This window comes from Hipposideros armiger, unplaced genomic scaffold (genome assembly GCF_001890085.2).
Source record: "Hipposideros armiger isolate ML-2016 unplaced genomic scaffold, ASM189008v1 scaffold_612, whole genome shotgun sequence".
NCBI classification, from domain to species: Eukaryota; Metazoa; Chordata; class Mammalia; order Chiroptera; family Hipposideridae; genus Hipposideros; species Hipposideros armiger.
Window position 1 is genome coordinate 1006188 of NW_017731962.1, and position 18572 is coordinate 1024759.

An 18572-nucleotide genomic window follows, 5' to 3' on the forward strand; every position below is an offset into this window, starting at 1 on the left:
AGAAGGTGCTGCGCATGGACTGTGCCCTTAGCTGAGATGCAGCCCGGGAAGAAGAGGCTCTGTGCGCCCTGCCCGGCGGCAGCCGCTGCCTGTGGTCCTCGGGCCTTTCTGTACCCGCCCTCAGGCCTGGTGGCAGCCCCCCGTGCATCTGTGGGCCTCTCCAGGTTGCTGGAAGAGCACAGGGGACAGTTACCGCGTGCCAGCTGCACACGGAGAAATGGCTGATATCTTGATTTTCACTGTTTGGTAACACCTCCGTCAAGGCCTTACGGACGATCTCTTCTGCCCTTGCTGATGGCCCAGGAGCAGCAGGCAGCTCTGCTGCATTTCTTGGACTTCCCCTTCTGGGGTGAATGAAAGTGACATGGCTCTGTGGAGTGCCACGGCCAGACTCTTCGAGGGAGAGCTCACCTGCCACCCTCGGACTCATTCTTGTAACGTCTGCATTCACTTTCTAGGCCAGCTTTTTGGGAATGTGAAAGTGTTGTGTGTGAAGTATGCGTAGGAAAACCATGGGCAGGTGTACTAAAGAGTGCATGTTATACACGTGGGTGTCTGTGACGCCTGGGGCGTCTGTGACGTGTGGGTGTCTGTGACATGTCGGGTGTCTGTTAAATGCATGGGGTGTCTGTGACGTGTGGGGTGTCCCTGACATGTGTGGGGTGTCTGTGACATGCGTGGGTGTCTGTGATATGCGTGGGGTGTCTGACATGCATGGGGTTCTGTGACGTGTGTGGGGTTCTGTGATATGCATGGGGTTCTGTGATATACGTGGGTTTCTGTGATGTGTGGGGTGTCTGTGATATGCATGGGGTTTCTGTGGTACAAATGGGGTTCTGTGATATGCATGGGGTTCTGGTACATACCTGGGGCTCCTGTGTTACGTTTGGTCTCCTCCTCATCACCCTGTCAGTACACATGGCACTTCCCTCTTCATGGGGCTGATGCATTTTATCTTTTTTTCTTTCACAGTAAAAAATAGTTTTTCAAACAATTCTGATTTTATCCAGCTAAAGTAATGCACATAACACCTCGCTTGCTGTAACGAGGGCACCTTAGCCTGTCCTGTGTATGCGCTACAGATACAAGTCCCTACTGGGTGAGGGCACCCTCTTAACGTCCCTTTAAAGTAACTGCTGGCAGGAGTACCAGCACATTCTGGCCTGTCAGCATACGTCAAGGCACGGGCCCCTTCTCTCTCCCTGCTCTTGCCAGAGGTCGGCAGGTCACAGTTTGTGGCCTCTCCCGCGTGGTCTGCGTTCTTGTAGTCATCGTCATAACTTGACGTCGTATTTCTGTTCATAGTTCATGTGGGGACTTAAATGCTGTCCCTCCACCTCTCAGTTTTTATGAGTGATAGTCTGAGATTTATATTCACAGGGTTTAAAACACATGTAGTCTGTTTCTCATCTATCATTGGGCTTTTTGTGCCTTTTCTACAGCTTTAGTCTAAAAATGTTAACACAAGGAAAGCAATAGTTATATTGTTATGATGATATAAATATATTTCACTGCAGAACCAAATAGTGTGACTGCAGAAGGCAGGAAATGTAACTGTGCCACGAAACCCTTGCCCAGGGAAGGGTTTGACGGGGTCCTCCCAGCTTCTTTTCAGGTTTCAGTGCTGCTTCTGGTTGCTCTGGCTGCCACACTGTCCCCTGCCCCACGATATCTGTTTCTGGGGCTCCATTTTTGTTTTGCTGGAGCACCTCCTTAGCCCACTTCTCCATGGAACACGTGGCTCTGAGAGTTTGGGGCTCTTCGTGCAATGTTCCCACGTGAGTTAGTTTGTCCCTATACTTGATCGATGATTCGACTGGGTCTAGAATTCTAGGGTCACATAATTTTCCCTTTGAGTTCAGAAAGCATTTGCTACTATTTTCCAGAGTTTAGTGTTGCTAATGCGAAGTCAGATGCTAGCTTTATCCTTGTTATTCTGCAAATAAATCTCTTCTGTCCCCTCCCATGGCTGGTGAGCTGATACAGAATGACCCTTCACTCAATCTGTTTCTCTTCCAGACCCAAATGACCATGCTTGCCCCCTCCCCTGCTCCCCGCCTGCCCGGAAAGCCTCAGACTGTCTTCAGAGAGTCATTCTCATTTTCAGGTTTGAGCCTTGGCCCCCTGTTCTCGGGACCCCCCTCCACCCTTGCACAGCCACTTCCTGTCCTCTTCATATCAACCCGTGTTCATCCGCTTTGTGCCTCAGCCACTTCTGCGAGCGTCCCTGTCTGCTGCTGAGACCCCCTTGTAATTTTTCTGCACTATTATGATTCATGTACTGCCAAAAAGTACCTTTCCTGCCACTTTGATGAGGTCTTGGTAAGAAAGGAAAGAAGTTACGTACTTTATCACCATTTTCGATTAAAAGCCATTTAGATCTCTCTCCGTGACAAGATCCTGCACCTTAAACATCTTTAACCATGGTGGTTTTTTATTTTCAGTGGAAAAATTGCTCAACACTCAAAGAACTGGGAAGAAGTTAAGTGAGCCAGTGGCAGTACATCTGCCAGCAGCACACATAAAATCGTTTATGTACATGCACTTGAATGTGTCATTTTACGTTAGCATGGGCGCTCCACCAACTCAGGAAGAGCTGGTAGCTGTGTTACATTCACCTGAGAGCCTGCTGCAAGTTAGTTCAACTCCACACACTGTGTCACCAATAAATGCAGTGCCACTACCTCATCGAAATTTTGGGAGGTTCCATGCATCTGTTTTGCAATAAGGTTGGAGATGATTTATGTGATCATAATATGATACTGTGAAGTTTAGTTATTGAAAAATTATGGTTCAGAAAAAACGGATGAAATTTTCATCACTATATCTGCAAACATCCCATATCAAACTAGTGTGAAATGATGAAACAAAACTAACATTATAATGATACAAATAAGAACAGTGGCAATTGAAATCCACGATGAACTGGCTGGATGTTGGGGCACGCTTGGCAGCTGCGGCCTCGCCACGCGGCGTCCTGTGGAGCGGACTGGACGCTGGGCCTGGGACCCACACTTCTTAGGATTGAATTGGACCTCTGTCAACGCGAGTAACGCCCAAAGTTTAGGTTATGAATTCCAAATTTTAGTGCCCCTTAATAATTCACTTTATAGGTACCATTGACTAACCGTAATGGTATTGAAAAAAGAGGATATTTTGCTGGTTAAGCACCAAAGAAAGGACTGGGCCTCGGGTCAGTTCACAGCCCCTGGGGAGGGCTGGTTTGTACTCCTCTGCCCAAACCAGCGTGCAGGCCAGAGGCTCTTTGCAGTGTCTCGTTACTTTTTCACTGCAGAGATGCTCATGGGCGTATCAACAGCATTTTGTGTGCAATTTTACTGTTTTCATGGACTTGGCGACCCCTTGATGGATACAGGTGTGAAGCAGCTGTTTCCTTCTCGTGAAGCTCACCCAGGCGTCTTCCCCTACGTGGAAAACAAGCTCACAGAGGCGGCAAAGGCCGGATGTCCCCTCCTGCCTTATCCTTTGTGTCTATTCGTGACAACTTCATGACGGACATACTAGCATCTTCTGAGGACACCGTCCCCAGCCGTCCCCATGGCGCTGCTGCGCGTCTAAGCCCACGGGGAGGAAGGTGTAGGGGCTTTTATGTGCTTGGTCTTTATTTTCACGATTGGCAAAAACATTTGTTTGCATTTTATGAGCTTTATTGCTTCCCCTGTTTTTAGTTATTTCCCAAAGGTTGAGTATTTTTTAGGAAGAGTGTCAGATTTATCGTACTAATGGAAGTGTAGGAAAATGCCAACTTGAATTATTGAGGAGTCTAAGTTAAAGCATTCTTGAATAGAAATGTCACTGTTGATACATCACATGGATTCATTTCCAGATATTCAGCCAACTGTGCACTCCTGCTACGTCCGTATTTAGCTCGGTTATGATGTGCTCTTTCATGTCACTGGATTGAAACCTTTGTGTCTGTGTTCATAAGAGAAGATGGCCGCTAATTTTTAATTCCTGTAATACCCTGGACGGGTTTACCCCCAAGGTCATCCTGGTCTCATGCGAAGAGTTGGGAAGTGTCCCCTCTTCCCTTCGCAGAGCCGTTGTGTGAGATTTGTGTTTTGATACCGTCGGTGTTCCCACGTGCCGCTTGCTTTAACCATCATTCTTTTGTGTTCTGCTTCTCTCGCCAAGATCGCTTTCCTCCTGACGTGTGTCCTTCGGGCTTTCTTCTAGTGAGGGGCTGCTGCTGGCTGAGCCTCTTGCTGTCACTTGTCCGACATCATCTTATTTGTTGTTGTGAAGACTTTTTTGTTGGGCATGGATCTGAGGTTGGCAGCGCCTCCCTCTGCATGCTCAGCTCTCGCTGTCCTCTGCTGGCTCTGCCGTCCCCTCAGCTCCCCAGGCTCTGTCAGTGTCCCGGGCGCAGTAGCACTGACTACAGCTGATGTGCTTGGGAGGGCTTTGTAGTCAAGACACCGCCCTCCCTCCAGTTTCTTCCTGATGTCCTCACGTTGGTTATGGAATTCCATCGTGTCTTTGGCAGAGCCGGGATCCTTGGAGTCCCTGCACTGCTCCAGCTGGACTGCCCGTCTCTGAGTCCGCCCATCGCACCTGCGCGATATCTTTGACGTGCCTGTCTCCACCATCCCTCTGCCCCCAGCTGTCCTCCCAGCCTCTGGTCTCACCCGTCCCGCCGTCGGAGCTGTCTTTGTGAAAATAGACAGGGTTCTTTCTTACACGAAGTCCGTCTGTGGGACCTTCTTCCGAGAGGCCTTCCACCCTCCCTGTCACCAAAGCAGCTCAGCCAAGGGGCGTCTCTACCCCTCCTGCACCCCTGGGCGCCGCAACCCCAGCCCCACTTGCACCCCGCCACTCGGTGCGTGCTGGCCTCATCCTTTGGTGGCGGGCCCCCATGCTTAGGAAGCCACTGTCAGAAATCCAGGAGAAGGCTCCTGTCTCAGCACCCTTCAGCCGGTCGTTCACCTGTTCTTCACTTACCTGAGTGCATCTGGGTTTAATGTTGGGATAACTGGTGTCTCCAAACATCAGAGAACCTGCCCTCGAACATCTTTGTGTAATGGTACACGCATGTCATGGTTTTATACGTTGATGGGGCAGAAAATGGGAGTCCTTGTTCTGTGGCAGAGCAAAGCCCTGATTTCCAGCCTAATTAAATTATAATGACAAAGGTTCCTTGAAAAGGAAACACAATTGCGTCATTTAATCAGCACGCGAATATCACTGGCCCGAGGTCGGTCCATGCAGAGCTGAGAGATCCATTTATTTGAATACAGCCAGCTCTGTACTTGCTGTTGGGATGAGGTGTGTTAAATCCCACACGACCCCTACGTCACCAGCACGGCTGGGGTTAGTGGACAGTCACATGTGCAGCTATTGTAGAAGACCCTCCGGCCTGACTAAGCTGGGGTCGACGCTGTTTTCAGGGAGCGGGGGTTGTGCTGGACCAGGAGCACTCGGCAGGAGAAGGCTCCGCGAGGCAGTAGGGCTGGCCTGCAGCTGGGCCGTCTGCCCGAGCGTGTCAGGCCACAGAGCCACCAGCCATGGGGCCCTCTGTTCATCCCATCCTACCTCCGCTGTCCCCTCGCCCCCCAGAGTTTTAGGTTGCCACATTTCCTGCCTGTTTCACATGTCAGATCCAGGCAAGTTGAGGAGAGCAGAACCAGCGCTCTCGGCTGGTCACTGACTTGCTTCCTTGCCCCAAACCATGGCCCCTGTGCAGCTCCGTCCTAAGTTTCCCTCTAATTCTCTTTTGCAAGAAAGATCAAGCCGCCTGCTGCCTCTCCTGACCGTCCTCGACCTCATGACCATCCGCATTGTGGTGCCTTGGCCTCCTTTTCTATGGCAGGGGCGGCCGCTGGGACTTGGCAGTTGTCACATGGTTAATCATATAGCGACCACTTGGTTCTGTCACTTTCAGACGGCCCTGGCAGAGCCTTGGCACACGGTGCAGTCACAGCTGGGAGACATGGAAGGGACTCGGAAACGCAGTTCTCACCCCCCAGGCCCCGCAGCTGTGACGGGCCTGGTGACTGGACCGCGTCTGCACTTCCATGCTGAGACGCACGTCGTCTGCACTGCCAGCCTCAGACTTCCGAGCCCACTCGGGGACCCGCGGGCCCCTCCTGTTGACCTTAGCGCACAGCTCTGCTCTGAGGGCTTCCTTCATTTGGGCATCACTTTGTTTTGCCAAAATAAAATAGGAACGTTACATATTTGGGTTTTGAAGGTGTGGAAACTTTCTCTGCAGTGACTTGCTAGTTGAAGCTGTTCTTAGGCAGCTGCCAGCCCACGCCCACTGTACAGAAGGTGGGGGCCCCCTCCCTGGCCTGTGGGGTGCCTGTCTGCACTAGTGTGCTGGAGCAAGGTGCATTGTGGGAGTTACATGGGCGCCTGCCTGCCTGTCCCAGCAGGTGTGTGAGGCGTGATTGATATTGTGTATCAGTTTTAGAACCCATAAGAATACATTAAAAATAACTGAAACATATTTAGGAATAGGATTTTTAACCGAATATTTATTATTAGAGTCCCCATCTGAACGGGTGGAGAAGCTTCTTATACTGACTTACATGAATATAAAATAATCGAATCTTTTTGTTATGCAGAGTGAAGTCTTTCAAGGGGACACCGAGAGCGGGGGACCACTGTCCAGGCGCGGGCACACCATCTGCTCCATCCTGCGGCGCCGGACGCCTGGCACTGGGGTCGGAGGACACAGACACTGAACAGGCTTCCAGGTAAGAGGGTGAACCTACCATTTTTTATTTGGCTGGTAAGAAACGACTTCTGCTTGGTGTGAACTGATCCTGCCTTTTAAACGGTGCCTGCTCGCGGCCTGTGTGCTGGGCGCCCTGGGCCCTGGCGCGGCCCTGTGGTCACCCGGTGGGTCGGGGCCTCCTGCCAGCCTTTTTCTTTGAGGTGATTAAAAGACGGTTTGTTTGGCACTTACTTTTGGTGACTTACATGATGCAGCACCTGCTTCTGAGAGGAGTCGAGACAGATGTTGAAATCCCGGTGAAGCTGGTGTGGCGTGAGGCTAACGTGTGGTCTGTGCAGAGACTACGTGAAGGAAGTCGGGTTTTAAGCTCCAAGGACACTTCCCCTGAGGAGGAAGCATCAGGAGATGGCTGTCGGGCTGCTGGTTCCCAAAGGGCCTGGCGTGTCCCCGTGTGCTGAGGGCACTGCCGAGTGCTGGCCGCGTGTCGGGAACCCGCAGGCATGGCCTAGGATGGAAGAGTGGGCATGAGCCCACGGGGGACAGGGGCATTTGAGGGGAGTCGAGATGCACCTACATGTGACCACTGGGTTTTGAGCTTGGACCTGGAAAGGCCCCGCGGGTTGTTTCTGAGTGTGGAAATGTCAGGAATGGAAGGTCACTAACTGTAGGCCTTTAGAAGAGGTTCTGCGTGCTCCTCACTGAGGCTTTTTTCCTTGGCACGTGGTTACTTCCCACAGCTTGTGCCGGAGGCTGGGGTTTCGTCTTCAGCCTCACCTCTTCTTTCAGCTGTTAGTGACACAAAGTCAGCTTGCCTGCGACTTCATCAAGAGGTAGTGAGAACCTCAGTGCTGGCCTGGTCTGAGGGAGACATGTGCTCAGTGCTGAGTGAGGTGTGCGTGTGGCCGCCCACGAGTGACAGGCCACAGAAGTAAATGGCTCGTTAATCATGCTGCTGTGTGCGAGAGCACGTGTTTTCACGCAGTGCAAGCGTGCGTTGGAGAAATGAGGTGTTGGTAATCTTTTGCAGAAATAAGTTGTCCTTAAGCCAGGGGAGAAATAGGCCAAAGGGAGAGTATACGGCCTTCGCATAGAGAGCAAGATGCGAGGGCTGAAGTTATAACTATTACGGCGTCCTGAGTCCTGCCTCCTCCCGTCTCTGAGCCGATAGATCACTGCACAGTCCAGATTTTATATTTCTGTTTTCATAAAGTGAGAGCTACTTTGGGTAGCAGATAGCCTGATGTATTATTCTTTTCCCTTTTCAGGGTGGCTTAGAAAATAAAAAAATAAACATGAGTGTTTTTGGTTAAACAGCCTTTATTAGCTGAAGCCGGCATGCCCTCGGGGCCTCCCAGACCCTGTTCCAGCAGCGCTGAGGGTCTGGGCTGTACGCTGCTGTCAGGCACAGTGGCTGCTTCGCTGGTTCCCTGAAAAGACAGAAACGATGCCTGTGCCTGCATGTGTCAGAGTGCTGGGGCCGGGGGCCGTGGGGGGGGGGCCACGGCACTGACTGACCCAGCACGCACTCTGGGAGGGGCCCGAGGAAGCCGTGACCCTGGTGGAAACGTCACAGCCTTTCCTGTCTCAGGGCCACCACACCCGAACATTCTTTTCATAACAGATACTTACTAACCCCCGTTTATTCTGAAATGAAATTCATAGAAAATACTACTTTATATATTTGTAACCATATAATTTTATAAAGCGCGATAATGCCAAGTGTAATAAAAACATGTCAACGTGTAAGTCTCGGGCAGCGCTGTGCTCAGAAGCCGCTGTCACGTGCGCGTGTGAAGGCGGGCGGGGCGGAGCTGAGCGCTGACCCGCCTGCTGCGCGCGGCCTTTCCTGACCCTGGTGCGGCTCGTGGTTTCGTTGGGCGAGAAGCAGGCACAGCCCTCCCAGTCTGGACCCTGAGCAGTGGGTGTTCCAAGCATGGGGAGACGTGTTGCGGGGGAAGCGTGGCCCTGGGCTTTCACCTGCAGGTTGGGCGCTCGGCGCAGGGCACCTTTTTGTCCCACGCAGTGCCCTCTACCCACAGAGTGCCAGGAGCGGCCCCTCACCGTGCCGTCTAGCCCACTTCCACCCGCGGCCACCTGACTGGGCCAGCCGGGTACTGGGGGTCTCTAGAAGCCTTGGCTCAGAGCCAGATGGAGCATTGCTGCTGGGAGTGGTAGGGGGCTGTCATGGAGGTTCCCATGGGCGCCCTACGATGTGTCGTGGGCTGTCATGCCAGGTCCAGGCTGCAGCAACAGTCGGGGGCGCAGTCACTGTGAGAAGGAGCCCAGGTGTTCTTGTCACACCAGGGAGGGCTGATAAGCGAAGGGCGCTGCTGCAGAATGCCGAGTCCTGAATCCTTACATGGTGTGACAAATACTTGGCAGTATTTTTCTTCAAAGTGACTTACTGGCTAAAATAACCTGTTAAGCACAGATGACACTTTAGTTTATAATCATTCCTGAGGGTTCTGAAGTAAAATAAAATTGGCTAAGAATGAGAAGTGACTCTTAGTGTATTTTTCTGGCATTATCATTGTCAACGAGAAGGTGTCTTTATGTCAGCTGGCCCGACTCATGGGCATCAACACGCAGCGTCTGTCGTGCGAGGCCACAGAGCTGGGCCTCAGCCAGGTCAGAGGCGCCGTCTGCAGCTTGGTGGCAGCGGGTGCTTCCCCGCAGCCCCTGTCACCCAGACTGAAATGGCTCTCGTGTGCTCGTCTGTCCTAGAACCAGGAAGCGAGTGGGCACACCCTACTGGGATGAGTTCTTCATCTTGACGCCTGTAAGTTGCCAACACTGATGCCCCATCAGGCACTTCACGTCCTACCCTGTGGGCACAGGAGGGGCCAGCTGTGTGCATAGTGGCCCCAGATGGCACAAACCCTTCCTCCTTCCTGGAGGGCCATGGGGATGAGACTCCTTGTCAAAGAGGACACCCCAGATGTAGTTTTGTTTGCCAACTGTCTTGTCCAGGTTCGTGCACATGAAGGAGGCAGGTTGTCGTTGGACCTTACAGTGCCATGAGGTGTGACGGGGGACAGTGGCGTGACTTGGCACACGGTGTGTTCCTGGGTGCTGGGGGTTCAGTAGGAAGAGACCCCGCTTAAACCACCCTTCATCTCAACTGTAAGAGTGTAGTCAGCGGCATGGGGGGCTACAGGTGAGGGGGGTAGGCCTTCCTGTGCCAGAGCACTGCAGGCAGAGCGCCACGGAGCGCCTCCCGTGCCCCCCGTGTCCCCAGATCCTGCCTGTGGTGGGCCAGGTCGCCTGCTTCTGGGCTCACTTTCCTGGCAGTCCTGACTCACCTTCTGGTGCCTTCGGACAGCTATCAGGGGGTGTCAGCTGCGTTCAAAAGTGTGAACCCCAATTCTCCCCCTCTAGGTGTCAGTCGTGAAGGTGCCTGGGGTTTGTGTTCTGTCACTACAGAGCAGATCACCACAGACTTAGCACCTCCCAGTCTGTGGGGGTCAGGGCACAGGTCCCTGGGTCCCTGTGAGGGGTCTCACCTGGCTGCAGTGTTGTCTGAGGCTCAGGCCCGCTTCCCAGCTCACTGGCTTGGGGCAGAGGTCAGTTCCCGTGGTTGCAGGACTGAGGCCCCCACCCCTAACACTGCCCCTTGTTGCCTGCCATCTGGCCTCCCCACAGCATGGTAGTTGGCTTCCTCAAAGCCTACGGGACACTGTCTCTCCTGTGCCCATGGCGCTGACCTCTCCTAGGGCTCACCCGATTAGGCCAGGCCCACCCAGGATAATCTCCCTTTTGATAAGCTTCCAAGTCAGCTGATTTGGGAGCTCATTTCATCTGCAAAAATCCCTTCACCTTGGGCTTCTATGGCGGTGTACCCATTATATTCACAGCTCTGCCCATTGTCAAAGGGAGGAAATTATATAGACATGGACGTGGTGGGAGGGCAACGCCGCTGGGACTGGGAAGCTTTGCTGATGGAACTGTGTGCCCGACGGAAGTACGTGGCCCCACGGAACTACAGACCTGACAGAGGTGCTTACCTGACGGAGGTGAGTACCTGGCAGAGGTGTGTGCTTGACCAACAGAGGCCCGGCTTCGTTTTCAGTGTCCGTAATACATGAAGATTCCTACAAATCAGTAAAGACAAGACGGTGCCGTGGAATTCGGGGCTTTCACAGGCTTTCTCTGAAAGATGACATCTAAATAGCCAGTGATTGGGAAGAAAGTGCCCGTTTGTCCGCAAACCTCGAGACGCCCCCGAGACCAGACACCCCACCCAGCGGTGAAGGTGCGGAGATGAGGAGTCAGCATCCTTGCCTCGGGGCTCGCCTCGGGGCTCGCCTCGGGGAAGTCACGGCGAAAGCCTGAGCCCAGACCCCAGGCCTGGGCAGAGACCTCCCTGCAGATGGCCAGGTGGATCCTAAGGCCAGACTCTGTAGCTAAGACTGCTTTTGCATTTAAGGAGCAGCTGTAAGCCAGATAAAGAACGTGCGGCAGAGACTGTATGTGGCCACAGAGACTGAGGTACCTGTCACCAGCCCTTCACAGGGCTGGGGCGAGCGGGCTGCATGGGAGTCTTGTCTGGGCGGCCAGCTGTGCTTCCCCGAAGGACTCAGGAGAAGTGTGTGGGGGACAATTTTCAGACCCAGAGTGTCTCGGTCACACTGCATTTGAACCCAGAGGGTGGAGGGCCCCATCCTCTGTGTCTCCTCAGCCCCCAGGCTCAGCTCACCGAGAGCCCAACACAGTGACTGGGCACTTAGGGAACATTTCACTGGAAATAGGCTGAGAAAACTAGGTGGTCCGCGAGAGCTCCGTGATGTAAGCGGAAAGGCCAAACTGAACAGCCCAGAGACAGTGGCTCCCATTGAGGCAAAGAGACTGGACCAGAGGTGCTAACTTCCTCCTGAGAGCAGAGTGATGTCTTACGGTGCTGGCAGAGACCAGGAGGCTTCCTGGAAACGCTGAACCTGCTTCCTCATTTCAAAACTCATGAGACAGATTTGACAAGAGAACAGACGTGTTGAGAACACGTGCCTGCAGGCAGATCAGGTGAAAGCACGGATGACAGAGCTTGGACATGAGTCGAAGGCCTCAGGTGACATCTCCATCCCCCAAGAGGGTGCTAGGGGCCATCTGCCTGTGGGCGGGGCTGGATGCAAACTCATCCACGCTCATGCTCCAGAAGCTCCTTGGGGACATAGGCAGCAGGGTGGAGCTGGGTGCTATCTGAGACTCTGACCATGCACCCCTTCTGTCCAAGTCACCACCGTTAGGGGCCACCAGCTGCAGTGGAGCTAGGTGGGAGAGGGGTCGGGACGGGGGACATCTGGAGACAACAGGTAGCTGCCCCAGGTACAGGGTGGAGTGAGACCAGCCCCCCGACGTTGGTGGAAGGAGGGAAAGATGCAGTGCTCCCTGCTCCCCCACATGGAGGCAGGGCTGCCGAGAACACGGCACTCTGAGGGCTGTTTCTGGGGAGGTCAGCACCGGGCCCCCATAGTGCCAGCTCAGGCCCCCTTTTACTTGCCCTGCGTGCGTGACGAGATTAGGGCCACAAAACAGGTTTCATGGTCCTGGTATGTTCTGCGTCCATGGGGGACGCCTGCCTTCCAACGTGTGCGGGTCCTTAACACCCCTCTCCAGGCTCAGGGCTCCTGGGGAAGGCGATGGGGATGGTGCAGGTAGATGGAGGTGTAGCCGCCAGAGTGGCTCCGAGCTCTGGGGCCTGTAGCAGCATTCAGGAAAGGTCCGTGCCGCATCCGGGACCCAATCAGCTTATCCAGCGCAAGTGCGGAGCACCTGTGGGCAGGCACTGACCCCAGCCTCGGGGCGCGGAAGACAGGGCAGATGGCGCCTGCCTGTGGAGCTGGCAGCTGGTGGGGCAGAGAACAGCCACACTGTCACCGCGGGGCAGTCGGCTGTCAGGGAGGCCCGCAGAAGGGGGCGGGGGCCTCTCTGAAGGGTTGGCATTTGAGCTGGGACCCAGGCGGGGTCACCGCACTGTGATGAGGCACCCCGCCTGCTCCTCTGCTCCATGCTCCTTGGGGCAGCAGGTGTGAGGGTGTGCGGGACACAGCCACCTCCTGGCGGCCACGGGCAGGGAAGCTGGTGACCTTGGGTTGTTTTCCATTCTAAAAAGGAAAAATAGTCTGAGTAAAACGGTTTAAACAGCATCAAGTTTGAAAAATTTCTACAAAGTGGTTGGATCCCGGTTCTTATTGTTGTGGCTTTAAGTGTACAATTAACCACAAAATATGTCAATAAGTACCTTTCAGTCGCCTGTACCCTGTGTACAAACCATAAACATCTGTTCTTAGGAGTCGGGGGTAATTTTCTTCCAGCTGTTTTCTGTCTGGTCGTGAGACTAAACATAAAATAATGCATCAGATACCTTCAGACTGAGGTGTAAAACAATAGATTCGCTTGTAGGCGCAGGGAGTCGCCCATGTGCGCCCTTGGCGGCCGGGTTCCCGGCGCACCCACCGGCTTCCTCGGCGGGAGGGACTTGTGCAGGCGCGCCGGCGCCCTCTGGTGGACGGTCCCTGTGCTGACCACCCGCGAACCCAGCCTGGCTGTGCCTGCCCGGTGCTCCCGCCACGGGTGACCTTCGGACGTGGGCGAGAGCATTCGACGTGGCCTCCCCGTCACTCCGTCACATGCTGAGGAGAGGTTCCTGGGCCCCATTCTGTCTAGAAGAGTAAGGCGCAGAGCCGCTCGAGCCCGGGCCGGGCTCGCACTGGTGGAACTTAGGCTTCTGCGGCGCTTCCCAGGCGGGCACTGGGGAGGGGACAGTCCGGGGGGCTCGGGGGAGGGCTGTAAGCAAGTGAGGACAGCAGAGCTGCTGGTGCTGTGATGACAGCGGGGACAAGAGGCGGGTGGCCTGTGCTGGGGGCAGGAGTGGCGAGCTGCGTGGGGCGGGGTGGAACTGCGTCTCAGACGGCGAGCCTGTGCGTCCAGGCAGACCCGCGGGGAGGCGGACACTGCAGGAGGGGCTGTGGACGGAGGGGCAGGAGACAACTGCAGTGGCCTGTGGGCCAGAGGGGTGCGGGGCTTGGAGGAGGGGGCGAAGCAGGGCTTTGGGAGGAGGAGACCAGACCTGTTTTATTTTAGTGTTTATCAAAGTGATGCCTTCCAAGTCAGACAAATCACACGGTTTAGAAGGGCCTTTGGAGAAGAGCCGCGATCCACAGCCCTCACCCCACCTCCCACCTCTTAGAGGCCGCACTGATTTTTTTAAAGAGTTGTGGCTGTTTGTGTTTCGGGTTGGTCCGTGTTGGGACTGGCTACAGGTGACAGAGACCCAGTATAGAGCGGGGAAGAGGCTGCCCCTCACAGCGGCTCTGCTTAGCAGGCAGGGCTGGAGTGGGGGGTCCCGTCGTCACGGCCCCCAGACTTCCCCCGTCCTGGTGCTCCCTCTGCCCAGCGTGAGCTCGCCCACAGCTACGCATGTGCTGGAGAAAGTGACAGTGCCGCGGGCACATTGCCTCTTGAGAAGGTTCCCAGAGTTGCCATGGGACGCTTCTGTTTTCCCTCCAGGGAACATAACTTGAGTCACATGACTGGCTGGCTGCAAGGGAACCGGGAATGTCGTCTGTGGCTGGTCGTGTGTGTGCCTGCCTCATGGGAGGAGGAGGAGAGCCTTTCGCTCCTTTACACTCCCCTGCCCTCCCTTCCCTTCCTGTGCCGTTCAGGAGTGCTTCTGGCTGGAAGTGATGGAAAACATGACCCACACTGTCTTAGACAGCTGGAGGCGTATTCATTTATTTCATGATGAGCAACACAGAGGGAGGCTTGTACCAGAGTTGCCAGGCGTCTGGGTCAGTGCCCGCCGTTCTCGTAGCCGTCTCTTGGTTGCAGTGTGGCTGCCACAGCTCCAGCCATCACATCTAGTCAAGGCGGGCACAGCCTGGGAAGGAGCAGGCAACGCAGACCGTGCTTGTCCTGTTCATCGCGGCACTCCAGACGCCTCCATCGTAGTTTTACTTACACCTTCAGGCCGGAACTGTGTTGGGAGGCCAGCTGTCGTCACGAAGGCGCCTGAGAAAACGGATCTTCCAGTCTCGCAGCGTCGGCGGTCAAGGGGGCAGCGGCAGGGGCTTGGGGAGGAGCTGGGCCAGCCAGCTGGGGTGGCAGCCTCGCCCCTCCGCGTGTCTCACAGCTGTGCCCGCCCCTGGCTCCCTGGTCTGTGTGAGGCGTGTGGACGGACTTGCCCACCGCCGCCACCTCGCCTCACTCCTCCGCCTGTTCAGCTTCTGTCGGGTTGGTTTTTCTGTTCCTTTCAACAGTATTGAAGCAGGAGACTTCGTCGCTTCTCGGCCTTTGGCTAAGACCAAGCTGAGGAAGGAAACTTCGTTTTGTCCTGTACCCACGGTTCAGTGAGTCTCAAGTCCCCACATGGCACTGGTGTCGTTACGATGAGTAACCTTCATGACAGAGCCAAGTGAAATGCATGTGGTCATATCCTCATGGGCAAAGGGAAACGATGACGTGCTTTCTCTCAGCACACGCTCCTTGCCGACAGCCGCGTCCCGTTGATTTCCTCTTGTCACTGGGTCATCCTGGCTCGGTTGCCTTTTCCTGTGTTCTCACACTGCTGGGTGGGCGGTGGGGCAGGGCCGCACGGATGGCTGCAGGCTGAGCTCAGATCCTGGCCCTCCCGCCACAGCCAAGTCCCGTGCCAGCTGCCCCCCTCCCGGCTCCGTGTCCCCTCTGAGGAGGGGTGGCTGTGGTGACGATAGTGAGCCCTAACCGAGCTGTGTCAATGCACACCAGCACGTTGACAGGGGAACCCCAGCTTCCGGTACTGTGTCTCCAGTGTTTTTCAGCTTTTTCTGCTTTTTGGAATCATTCATTCATTCATTCTTGAAATCTGTGTGTTGTCTGTTTTATTTCACATCGAGGCTGACTTTCTTACACAGTTTTTTTCCTGGGACTTTTCTTTTTTAAGCTGGATCTATTGGGGTGCAATTTACACTCAGTGAAACTCACCCTTTTAAAATGTAGAGCTCGATGTGTTCTGACACGTGTGCAGTTGGCACACATCTCCTTCCTCCCAGAGGTGCCCTCTTGCCCGTGCAGCTGTCCTGGGCCACAGTCAGAGTGGCCTGTCTGATGTTGGCTTTCAGTGACATTGTGTGTGTGTGACAGAACACCAGGACCACGCGATGAGGGACAGGCCAGCGCCCACAGCAGGCCCCGCCGGAGCCCAGGGCCTCTCTCTGTCTTTGGGTCCCGAGCGGAGGACTTGGACACTAGGTGGTGCTGTAGGATCGCTCTCCGACCCTGAGGAGGCCGCTGCTAAGGAGAAGTCCCGTTTTCATGAGCGCGGCTCTCCACCCATCCCCTCCGAGCCCACACACCGCTGGCTTCAGAGAACCTCTGTTCACTGGCTCATCGTAATTGTTTTAAAGGGCCCATGAGGCAATGTGTGAAATACTTACAGCTGGTTTAGTTAACTGAGCGATCTCATTTGTAAATTAAATTTTATCAAATAATTTATAAATGTAATTATAATAAACCGAGTGTGGAGGGGGCTTACTACTACATTGTGGAATTGGAAAGAGTAGTTTCATACATCCGTTCCAATCTTTAAAAAATTATTACTTTGATGATATAGTTTACGTGTAACCTAATTTTATGGTTCAACTATTTTAGCTTACTACATTAAATGGGAAATAATTAAGATAAAGTGAAAAAAATATTAGCCTGTACTATCAATTTTAAATGTGTGCTGACTGACAGATTGCCAATTTTAATAAGACTAAATTAACCAAAATTTGTATGAGAGTGTGTCTGGGCTTAGTATAAAGCCAAGGAGTAATATAAATATTTAAGTTTTTGGATGTGTCTTTGGTAAACTCTAACCCTGCCTCTGTCCTCCTCTGTGGCCACGTTGAACCACGTCCTCACTGTTGTCTCTCCCCTCCCCTCCCCCCACTCACAGCCTGACGAGCAGCAGTGAGGGGACTGGGTCCTAGACGGTCAGACAGGCCAGGCAGTTGCCAAGATCCATGATGTAATCCAGGGGCTAAAGTCTTGGCTCAGGTTCTGCGCACAAGGTCCGTCTGGGATGCTGGCATTTTGGAGTGAAGGGAGACGTCGGGCAGGGGACCTTGGGCCCAGAGCGAGTGAGGGACCTGCCTAAAGCCGCCTCCTTAGCGCTGGCCCAGGACGGCACCAGCTCTCCTGGGAGCCTCTCAGTGATTATCTCCCCTTGATGCCCCCCATGGGCCCTGGGCAGTTTGGGGGATACCGGTCTGGGGGTGGGGCGGCTCCTGGATACGCTGTTCACTGGGTCTTGGAAGTGGGACTCTGTATTTGGTACAGGGGTGCTGACATGCCTCAGGCTTTCAGAGGACCCCTCCCCCGTGGGTAAGGGCAGCTTGGTGGGAACCCTGCTGTGAGTCCCTCTCCTTCTCTTAGAACTTGGTGATCGTCCATAGCTGCCCCCAGCCTGGCTTGATCGCTTCAGTCATCGGTTGCTCTGGTCTAGATGCCCTTAGTCTTCTTATTGATGGATGTCAGTGATATTACTGAGAAAACGCGTTTTCATGCCTTCTATCCTCTTTTCCGTGCACACGCATGTCCGGTCGGTGGCACAGTCAGATCTTCATCTCTGGGAAGTTCCTTCTGTCCCATTTGGTCTGTGTTCCCATCGGTGCGCTGCAGCCCTTAGATCCACTATGTGCCCAGTCGCACCCAGTGGGGCCAGCTGTCACGTCCCTCGTCCCCGTTTCATCTTGTTTGAGTTTTCAGTCAGATCTGAACATCCTTGTTCTTCTTGTCCATTTCTGTACGGACACGTGTATGTGCCATTTCTTTAATCTGCACATTCCCAGGCCTACAAACCCCGGGATCGGGTATGCTACGTGAACTCGGCCCAGGTTCTCTGGTCTACAATGAGCAAAGCCACTTGTCATCTTTGAAGGACCGGCTTAAGTTTCAAAAGGTCTGCGTTCTGTTTGCTTTCTAATAATGTCATAGCATTATTTTCAAAGGGTGATTCAACAACTCTTCTTTAAAGAAATATCCATTTAAACTGTGGCTATCAACTTCATTTAGTTTCAGATTTACATTCAGACTTGTAACTATTTCTTTCCAACTTTCTCTCAATCTGTAAGTAGGACCCAGAGCCCTCCCTGTGTGGCCCCAGGCCTCCCGGGTTGGAGTTGTCCTCTGCTGCCAGCATTCATCTGCATGCCACCTTACTACCCATGGGCCACCTGAGTCACCTGCGAGCCACCTTACTACCTGTGGGCCACCTGAGTCACCTGCGGGCCACCTTACTACCCGTGGGCCACCTGAGTCACCTGCGGGCCACCTTTCTACCCGTGGACCACCTTACTACCCGTGGGCCACCTTACTATCCGTGGGCCACCTGAGTCACCTGCGGGCCACCTTACTACCCGTGGGCCACCTGAGCCACCTGCCTGAGCCACCTGCCTGTTGCAATCTTCGACTGCTTCCTTGTCTTAGGTTGCTTTCAGCTATTGAGGTAATTATAGGGCCTTCAAATCAAGCGCCTTTTGTTTTCCTTCTTTGTTTTTTTCTTTCAAATGCAACACCTATGCTTAATTGAGAAATGTAGGTTTTGCTTTTAATCCAGAGTTCCTTGGTAAAGCCACCTTAGAAGAAAATGGACAAAACTTAATTAAGCTCATGATCTTAACTGAGTGGAAGGGTTGCACACAGACTGAAAACCCCACTCACCCTGCTCTGTGGGAGACCATCTGAGTATAGAAGATAGGAAGTGTTAATTTAAATATGCATTTGTTATTTGATTTACTGTTGCAGGGAATCTTAGCATACTAAAAAAGTAAACTTGAGTCGTTGTGTTTTGCTTTAACTGGGCGGCACTTGGGAGAGGGGAGAGCTTGGAGCGTCCAGGATCCTGTCCGGTTTTCTG

At 53.7% G+C, this 18572-nt stretch overlaps 1 protein-coding gene across 1 annotated transcript in view; it reads left to right on the forward strand.

Annotated features, from left to right (window-relative positions):
* Window positions 1–6650: 6650 nt before the first annotated feature.
* ADARB1 (adenosine deaminase RNA specific B1) overlaps window positions 6651–18572 on the forward strand; it is a 71865-nt gene continuing 59943 nt past the window's right edge. The window contains exon 1 of the mRNA XM_019625006.1: window positions 6651–6719. The gene's annotated coding sequence lies outside the window, so the exon portion shown is untranslated. The remainder of the gene's footprint in view (window positions 6720–18572) is intronic.